This window comes from Canis lupus, chromosome 26 (genome assembly GCF_003254725.2).
Source record: "Canis lupus dingo isolate Sandy chromosome 26, ASM325472v2, whole genome shotgun sequence".
Classification (NCBI taxonomy): Eukaryota; Metazoa; Chordata; class Mammalia; order Carnivora; family Canidae; genus Canis; species Canis lupus.
Genome location: NC_064268.1, coordinates 19789881 through 19799435, shown reverse-complemented (window position 1 = coordinate 19799435; position 9555 = coordinate 19789881).

Genomic DNA, 9555 nt, shown 5'->3' with positions numbered 1-9555 from the left:
TGCATGGTCTCCCCACCTCGTGAGGTGCACAAGGGATGGGGACGCAGGAGAGTGTACACAAGGTGAGATTCCCTAGAGGGAGGGTGGGGAGGGGGGGACCCGGGGGAGGCCCCCAAGTGACTCACAGCCAGAGTCTGCTCTGCTAGGGCCTGGGAGGTAGAGCCCAGGTTATGAATAGGCCTGACGTGAGGTGCCTGCCTGGCCGCCACCCTGGCTGCTCCCTTCCCATCCAGCCTCGGCCTGGCCAGCTCCGTGGCTGCTTCCCAAGGATCGGCCTCGGCCTCAAGGCTCCAGGGACCTCCTGGCTGTCAGCGTGGGCTGTCCTCGGCCGGGGCTGCTGGCCTGCCCAGAGGTTCCACAGCGCTGGGGAACGAGACGGAGCTGCGTGGGACCATCTCTCCCCGCGTCCTGTCCCTCGCAGGCACCAGGCCAGGCCCAGTGACCCGGGGCCTGGAGCCAATGCTACCGGGGAGGCTTTGTCAAGCCTTAATTTAAGTAGGTGCTCTTATCGCCACGTTCCCTTCCAGGCCCAAACCCACACCTGCCTCATCAGCTGCTGTTTTAAGCCCGTGAGGAGGCCTCAGATGCTCAGAATTCATGGTATAAAGTCTCCAGTGGCCCCTTAGGGGTGGGGGAGCCTGGGGAAAGGAAAGGTGATCCCCAAAGCCGGGGACAGCTTGACACAGTTTTTCATGAACACATGCTGGATCTGAGTAGCCCCACGGGGCCCTCAAAGCTTTCCCTCTCACCCCCCAAATGTCCAGTCCTGACACTGTGGGTCAGTCCTCCGATGATTCTCCCTGTCTCAAAGAACAAACTGCCAAGTCTTTATCGAGGCCCACATGGCCCTCCCAACCGTCTGCCCTAAATGCCTCCCCACCTTGCTCCTCCTCTTCAGTGATGCTGACCTCCTGGAGGCACCTTCTCTACAGCTTCCTACCTCAGGGCATTTGCACATTCTGTTCCCTCTGCTTCAGATGCTTTTCCTTCGGCGTGGCTCACACTGTCATCTCCTAAAAGACTTTGCTCAGAGTCATCTTGTCAGTGATCCTGCCTTCACTGTCTAAATTGGGGCATAGTCCCCAATTTAACCCTACCCTATCCTGGGACTGCCCCTCATCTTATCCTATTCTTTTCTCCCCATAACTTATTGCTATCTCACTCCTTGTCATACTATAGACTTTTTATTTGGTTTCTGACTCATCCTGCAGAACAAGGTTCTATGAGGGCCTGAATTTCCATCTGTTCTGTCCCCTTATGTAACCCCAGTGCCTAGAACAGTTCCCGGCACAAACTGAGTGCTCAAAAATGTTTGTTGAATGAATGAATTAGCGCAGGAATGGGTAATGATTAGGGTTGCAGCTGAGAAGGGATAGAGCAGGGCCTTGGCAGCAGGTCTCTGGCAGGGATTTCTGATGCCCCCTGTGCTATCTGCATCCACGGGGAGGGGCGGTGGTGGCGAAGGGGGCGGGCAGCATGTCATCATGGCCCAAGTTCATGTCTTGCCACTGCCACTGCCCTGTGGGACCCTAGGAAATTCTCTGAGTGTCATTTTCTCAGCCGTAAAATGAGAGGAGGACACCCACATACTGAGCATGTTCTTGATCACCAGTAACTGCTCTTGATCATATTTCCATTTTTATTTGACTCCATGGATCAAAGCTGGCCTGGAGGACCCAGCCTAAGATGCAGCCCAAGATAATTCTCCAACATTTAGAGAGAGCCTCCCATGTGCCTAGTGTTGAGATAGGTCCTTACACCCAAACTTCACCCAGCTCCTCTTAAATTCCTCCTAGACCTAGCATTCATTTATCTTAAAAGTTATCATCACGTAGGGCCCCTGGATGGCTCAGTGGTTGAGCCTCTGCCTTAGGCTCAGGTCGTGATCTTGGGGTCCTGGAATCGAGTCCTGCAAGCAACAGGCTCCCTACAGGGAACCTGCTTCTCCCTCTGCCTATGTCTCTGCCTCTCTCTCTGTGTGTCTCTCATGAATAAATAAATAAAATCTTAAAAAAAAAAAAAAAAGAAAAAAATCATCACGTTCACACCCACAACAGCACCATGCGGTCGGCCTCACTCCCATAGAGCAGACAGTGACTCACGGAGGTTAAGACACTTGCCCAGGGCCACCCAGAAAAAAGGTCAAGCGGACACCTGCCCCCCAGTGTGTCCCACCCTTCGCACCCACCTTCTGCTCCCATCACTGGCAGCAATGAACAAGGGCCAGTCTGGGGCCACCAGCGCGGGGCCTGGAGGTGCCCCATGTCCTGGCCCCACGTTGCGGGACCCCAGGAAGTTGGCTCAGGCAGGTAGGTTCACAGGTAGCGCTGGGCGTGCTCTGCTATTTGGCTAGGATCTATTGGGTGCCAGTCACGGCGCTGCGTCTGTCGTCTGAGGATCAGGGGGCTTAGCCAGTTCGTGCAAGGTCACACAGGAAGGAATGGGGGTGACCCAGTTGCCTAACCTGCTCCTTCTGCTCGACCCTGTGACCTCTGCCCTTAGACCCCAAAAGGGAGGCAGCGGAAGCTAGACCACTGATGACGGTCCTGCGGAGATGTGGGCCCCGCTCTGTGCTGAGAACCTGAGCGATGGTGGGGTTTGCTCCCACCAGGCGCCCTATTCTAGGGTGGATGCTGTGAGCAACCCCGTGTCAGAGGGAGGGGAAGCCCCTCTTTCTCACCAGGCAGTGGCGGAGCTGCCTGCTGCACCCAGACAGTCTGACCTCAGAGGTCACGGCCACTAAAGCACATGGGTGTGCCACCTTCTCTGTCCCTATGTCTGTGCCACACAGCAGCTTTTCGGAAAAAAAAAAAAAAAAAAAAAAAAACTACATTCCTGTCTCATACCCTCCAGCTCTTGCAAGCCTTTCTGGCCGCCTCCTCCAGGACACCTTGCTGAGGGTGCCAGCCCATGCCACCCTCCCAGCAACCACGGCCTCCCCCCTCGGCCACCCAATCCCCACCGGCCCCCGTCATCCTGCCCTTCACTCCGCTGGCCACACACCTTACGTCACTGCACGGTCCTTCCTCATTTCAACTTCCACTTAGAATCGGTGTTGCCTACAGTTCGGCGGCGAGTCTATTTGTCCCCGAGCTGGCTCGCAGGTGCCTGGAGGCAGGCAGAGGTGCCGGCCGCCCTGAGAGCCAGCGCCAGGCTAGGGTGCTCAGCATCCAGTGTGACGGTCACATCAGGGGTCACACATGCAGGGATCAGAAGACCCAGTGGCGGGGCGGGAGGCGGGAGGCGCAGGAAGGTGCCCCTGAACTGCGTATCTTCCATTTGCCCCTCAGGCACCTCCTCCAGCTCTTCCACCTTCAGCTTGCAGGTGGGTTCAAGCTCACGGGCATCACCCACTGGCAGAGATCAGAGGGCACCTGCACTCCCGGCTCCCGGCTCTCCCTGCTGGGCGGCCACGGGTTGGCTTGGCTGCTTCCCTCCCCCGAAGTTACCTTCTAGAAGCTCCCTCTCGTGTTCTGGCAGCAGAACACCCCCCCCCCCCCCCAGCCTCTTCAGTCCTGGAGGAGATAAGAGCTCCTGCTGTGGCTGGTCCCAGCATGCTGCGCTCAGGAGAGGTCAGCAGATTTTCCTGTAAAGGGCCAGTCAGGGCCTTCTCCCTCGCAAACCACTCCGCTCCGCCGTTGCGTTCCAGAAGCAGCCCTGGGTGAAATATGTACGTGAGGGCGCGTGGCTGTTTCACTGAGACTTTATTTTTTTAAAGCGCTGGCGAGGAGCTGGATTTGGTTCTGGCCAAACTGGGAAGGATGAGGTCAAGAATCCAACATCCATGCTGCATGCTCTCTGAGGACCTCCCTCGGGCTCTCCTTCCTCCTCGCTTCTTCCCAGGCAGCCAGGTCTGGGGCCATTTTCCAAACGGAAGGGCCCCAAGTCTACGCAGGCTGCTGGGGGAGGGAAGAGTAGAGGCTTGGTTCATCTTTCCAGGCTTGCAAACGCCCCGCTTCCTTCTTTAGCCTGCTCTGGCCTGCAGGGCGCTGACCACCAGGGTTGTGGCCCCCCACCCCGGGGTTCCCTGGCCCTCTGATCTTCTGCTGAGTTTGGCCGGTGGAAAGCTCTGGGATGAGACCTGCACACGGGAGGGCCTAGAGGTAGCGTGTTTCTCCCCCCGCCTGCCCTGCTTCCTCCATCTCGGGCCCTAGTTTTGGTGAAGGCTGTGTTTCTCCGTCTACAGCCATAAGCCCCTTGGAGCGGTCCCTCTCCGTGGACGGGCTGCAGGCTCCTTTGTCAACCTCCTCTGCCCTACATCAGGCCCAAGGCTAGTAGCCCACCACTGCTCGTTTCTGGGTGGTTCGGCATGCTTCGTTGCTTTCCTTAGCCCTGCACACACCCCTTGGAAGAGTCCCTTCATTAAAAAGTATCTTTAGGGGCACCTGGGTGGCTCAGTGGTTGAGTGTCTGCCTTTGGCTCAGGTTGTGATCCTGGGGTCCTGGGATCGAGTCCCACATCAGGCTCCACACAGGGAGCCTGTTTCTCCCTCTGCCTGTGTCTCTGCCTCTCTCTCTCTCTCTCTCTCTCTCTCAATCTCTGTCTCTGTCTCTCATGGATAAATAAATAAAATCTTTATTTAAAAAAAATTCTCTCCTAATTACCAGCTGGGTGTGCTGTCTCCAAGTAGGGCCTTGGCAGATACAGCCAGAGGGCAAGGAGGTTTCAACTCACACGTCAGCTCTGTGAGATGCTTAGTGGCTGCCCGGAGTGTTACATGGGAAGGACTCTGAGCCTTTATCTGGGCTCAGGGGAAAGGAATGTTCTGATCGATTCTTAATGTCTGCCCTGGGCATGGAAGGAGGCCATTATATACCACTGCTATCTATTTGCCATCTGGAGGCATAATGGATAAAGTGACTCTCATGATTCATGCATGACCCAGCCGAGTTCCCCCGGACCTTGAGTTTGATGGCCAAAGAGCCACGTGGTAATGAAAAGAGACTTTGCCCAACACAGAGCCACCCTGCCCTCATCACAGCAAGGGAAACTCAACAGCTAGCAAGTAGCTGAGGATTCAGACCCCACTCGCAAAAACCCACATGATCCTAGAAGATGACCAGGAGGGGGTGGGGGAGGTGACGAATGAGAAAAAAGAGCAGGGAGGCTGGCAGTAGGAAGGAGAGACGGTGAAGAGGGAGGGAGGGAGGGAACAGCAGAGGAGGCATTGATGGAGATGATAAGGGGGGGCGGGGGGAGCGTGCAAGCCCCGTCCACCATCCACCGTCACGGAGCCTCAGAGGACCAGCCCCGCTCACAAGGAATCTCCTGGGTGAAAAATCACTGAGTCTTTTCTCGGTCATATCCTGAGATGGGGAGCTCACTACTAAGTAAGACATTTGGGATCTGCTCTCATGTTGCTTTTCTTCTTTGGAATCAGAGCTACAAAGCACTCAGAGGCCAGAGAAGCCACCTTCTCTGATCCTGGCAGAGAACTAGAGTCCTCATCTCCCTGTTGCCTGGGGTCTGCCACTTTTTCTACCTTCCCACAGAGCTGCCTTGTCAGGACAGCCACATGCTGGCCTGAGTTCTGTTCTTAGGAGCGACAGATAAGGTTTTCCATGTGATATGTACAGGGTCGGCTCCCAATTTTCTAACCTGAAGCCTTCAACCATTTAAGTGAGAAATTTCTCACGGGGTGGGGGGCACCTGGGTGGCTCAGTGGTTGAGCCTTTGGCTCAGGGTGTGATCCCGGGGTCCTGGGATCGAGTCCCACATCAGGCTCCCTGCATGGGGACTGCTTCTCCTTCTGCCTGTGTCTCTGCCTCTGTGTGCCTCTCATGAATAAATAAATCAAATATTTAAAAAAAAAAAAAGAAAAAAAATTTCTCATGGCCCCTAGATCCTTTAGAACGCCAGCCACTGTCCCCTGGGAGCTTTCTAGATGGTTCTCTGCAACAGAGTGGACACTTCAGTTCACAAAGGCTGACCAGGGTGAACACAGTGGCCATCCCCTCCCTCAGGGGACTGACCTCAGCTCTGGAGGTCTCACAGCTAAGCTCGGGCCCCACCTCCCTTCTGTGGAACCTCTTAGGGCTGCAGCCTCCCATCTGTCCAATGGGGGCGCCGGCCTTTCTTGTCCACTTCTCAGGATGGCGGGAATAACTGGATGCTCTGTACACCTTTGAGCTGTGACATTCACAGCAGCCCTCTCCTCTATAGTCCCCATTCAAGTTCCAGTCTTTTAAGGTTCCTGGACCAAATTCCAATGGGGGCAGAGGAGGTTCCCTACACAGCAGCAAGCTGTTCTCAGACACCAGCCGGGTGACCAAGAAATAACTCAGTTCAACTCAATTCTGACACTATCTACCTGGAGACAGCATTAGGTTCTGCAGGTAAAGGGCTCAGTCCCACAAGACCATTCTCCACTTTGGACACCAGTAGCAAACCCCAATTGTCACCTGTGCTTCTGACCAACTCTGGCTATAAATCAGAGGTGCCCATGACCCCCCACTCCTTGGGTCTGATAAATTTGCTAGAATAGCTCAGAACTCAGAGAAACATTTCACTCCCCAGATCACCCATTTATTATGAAAGGATAGAAGTCAGGAACAGCCAGATGGAAGAGATGCACAGGGCAGGGTATGGGGAGAGGGGGCTCCCATGCCTGCTCCAGGGGCACCACTCTCCCCAAATTTCCAAAAACCTCACCAACCCAGAAGCTCAAAACATTATCCTTTTGTTTCGTTTTTTGTTTTTGTTTTAAGATCTTACTTATTGGAACGTCTGGGTGGCTCAGTGGTTGAGCATCTGCCTTCAGCCCAGGGCATGTTCCCCGGGTCCTGAGATGGAGTCCCACATCGGGCTCCCCACAGAGAGCCTGCTTGTCCCTCTGCCTATGTCTCTGCCTCTCTCTGTGTCTCTTGTGAATAAACAAATCAAATATTTTTTTAAAAAATAAGATTTTATGTATTTATTTGAGACACACACACACACACACACACACACACACACACACACGAGGGGGAGGGGAGGGGCAGAGGGAGAAGCACACTCTCTACTGAGCAGGGACCCTGATGTGGGGCTCTATCCCAGGACCTGGGCATGACCTGAGCTGAAGGCAGACACATAACCAACTGAGCCACCCAGATGCCCCTATTCTTTTGGGGATTGATGAAATCATTGGCCATTGATGATTGAACTCATTCTCTCACCCCTCTCCTGTCTCAGTGTCAGAGGTGGGTCCAGCCCTCTAATCAATAATGGTTAGCTCCACTGGCAAGCAGCCCCCAACCTTTGATAGGGAGCTTTGGTAGTTTTCAAAAACCATGTCATTAGCATAACAAAAGACACGTTAGCACTCTCAACAGTTGGAATTCTAATGATTTGGGGAGCAGGGAGCCCTGAACTGAGGATGAAGACCAAATATATATGAAAAATATATTTTGGTCATCTCAATATTGCAGCTGGGTCAGTTAAAATCTGCAAAAGCTTTTGCACAGCAGTGGCTGAGAAGCTAGCCGCCCCCCTCCAGCGCCCCTACCCCTTGCCTCTATCCCCAAATCAAGCAGTGAGTGTTTCTTGGAGAAATGATTAGAGAAAAGTCTTGTCCGTCCAGCACATCATCACTCTCTTCTCCATATCTTTGGTTGCCCCACTAACCTAGGCTGGCCACACACCCCTGCCAGCCACCCCACAGTCTGATGAGATGTTAGACCTCACAGGTGGGCCTCCTGGCCTCACGCAGGGATGGCCAATAGTGTTTCTCCCTCCTGGCAGCCCAGCGGATCTGCAGTTGGGAACTGCCTGGAGGGTTACATTGAAAAGGATCCCACACTAGTGGAAAAGCATGTGTGACTGACTAGTAATGCCTGCCGTGAGCACAAGAAGGGTTAGGGGTGGTGCCTCTGCCAAGTATTTGCCATTTGCAGCCTAGTGTTCTCCTGGCCACAGTGAAGCAGGAAGCTGGTCATCCTTCTGCTGGGGGGGCTCCGCTGACTGCTTTTAGGGTTTGAGTGCCGCACCAACCGGGTATCTTCCTACCCCTGCTGTGTTGCTATCTAGAGCTATGCTGCCGAATATAGCAGCCACTAGCACGTGTGGCTGGTTAAATTTAAATTATTTAAAATAAAGCTAAATGAAAACATCACCTTCTGGGTCACACCAGCCATCTTTCATATGCTCAGTAGGCACAACTGGCCAGCAGCTACCATACTGGATGGCACAGATACAGAACATTTCTATCATTGCAGAAGTTCTATTGGATCACATTGGGTTAGATCAGTGGTTTTCCGGAGGTGTGACTGCGCTTATCAATGGATTTTTGGTTGTCACAACTAGAGTGGGAGCAGCTGCTACTGGCATCTAGTGAGGAGAGGCCAAGGATGCTGCCAAAACATCCTACGAGGCACAGAACAGCCCTCCCACCCTGCACCACTCATGGCAAAGAATCATCCAGACCCAAATATCAATAGTGGGGTTGTTGAGACACCGTGATCTAAAAAATCCATATTGAGTGGAGAGAAGCAAGGGCAAACTAGTCTTGCTTCGAATAATAAATAGCAAAGAATAATAATAAGAAAAAAAAACTGACCTGTTAGTGACAAAAGAAAAGAAATTCTTGGATCTATCACCACCTAGTAGCTCTGTGCCCTTGGGCAGCCACAACACTCTCTGATTCTCAATTTCCTTGTCTGTAGAACTGAAATACCCACCTCCCAAGGATTATCAATGGGTTCATCAAGGTCATGAGTGTGAATGGGCTCTGTAATCTGTCCAAACAGCATGGGGTAATTTCCTATCTGAGCTCCTGTTGTTTATTTTATTACATGAGAATAAAGATTCCGTCTCCAGCAGAAAAGCAGAGTCTCGGTTTCATTTCATTCTGCATGCCTTCAGCCTCTAAATGTCACTTCTGATCTGTAAAATGGGGCCAATCACTCATGCCCAAACTCACAGGAATATGCAGCGCCAATGAGACATTTAATCCCACTGAGCAACTGCCTCTCTCTCTCCCTCTCTCAACTCAACAGCTAATCCTGTTGCCCTCCATGAAATTGAAACTCAAACCCCAGCTGGTACCCACGAAACAGCTGAAAACGCATTTGGTCTTTTACGGGCTGGGAAAAATTCTCTTGGGACCTCGAAATTCCTGTTTCCCTGACCTATGCGTATTGGCCAGGTATTTGGGGAGCCCAACTTGCAGATTCCTGGGGACCTTTCGATCATTCTCCAAAACTGTAGTTCTTAAAAGGACTGAAGCATTAGAGAGAGGCTCGGTGCGAAGCAGAGCAGAAAAGGAAAATCACGGAGCTGGGTGAGTCATGTCCAGGAGGAGGTGATTCAGATGAAGCCGAGGGTGCCTCTGGATCCTTCAGACTGAATGGGGTGTGTGTGTGTGTGTCTGTGTGTGTGTGACAGAGAGACACACAAAGACATCTGTCTTGATAGTTATACAATACCTCCCCCTCCCCCTGCTGTGAGCTCTCATCCCAAAGACCTTGTTTGGTGACTAAGGATCATACTTGTTGCCTCTGTTGACACAAGACCTAAGATTTAGGTTTTTTAAAGATTTTATTTTATTTTTTTAAAAAAGATTTTATTTATTTATTCATA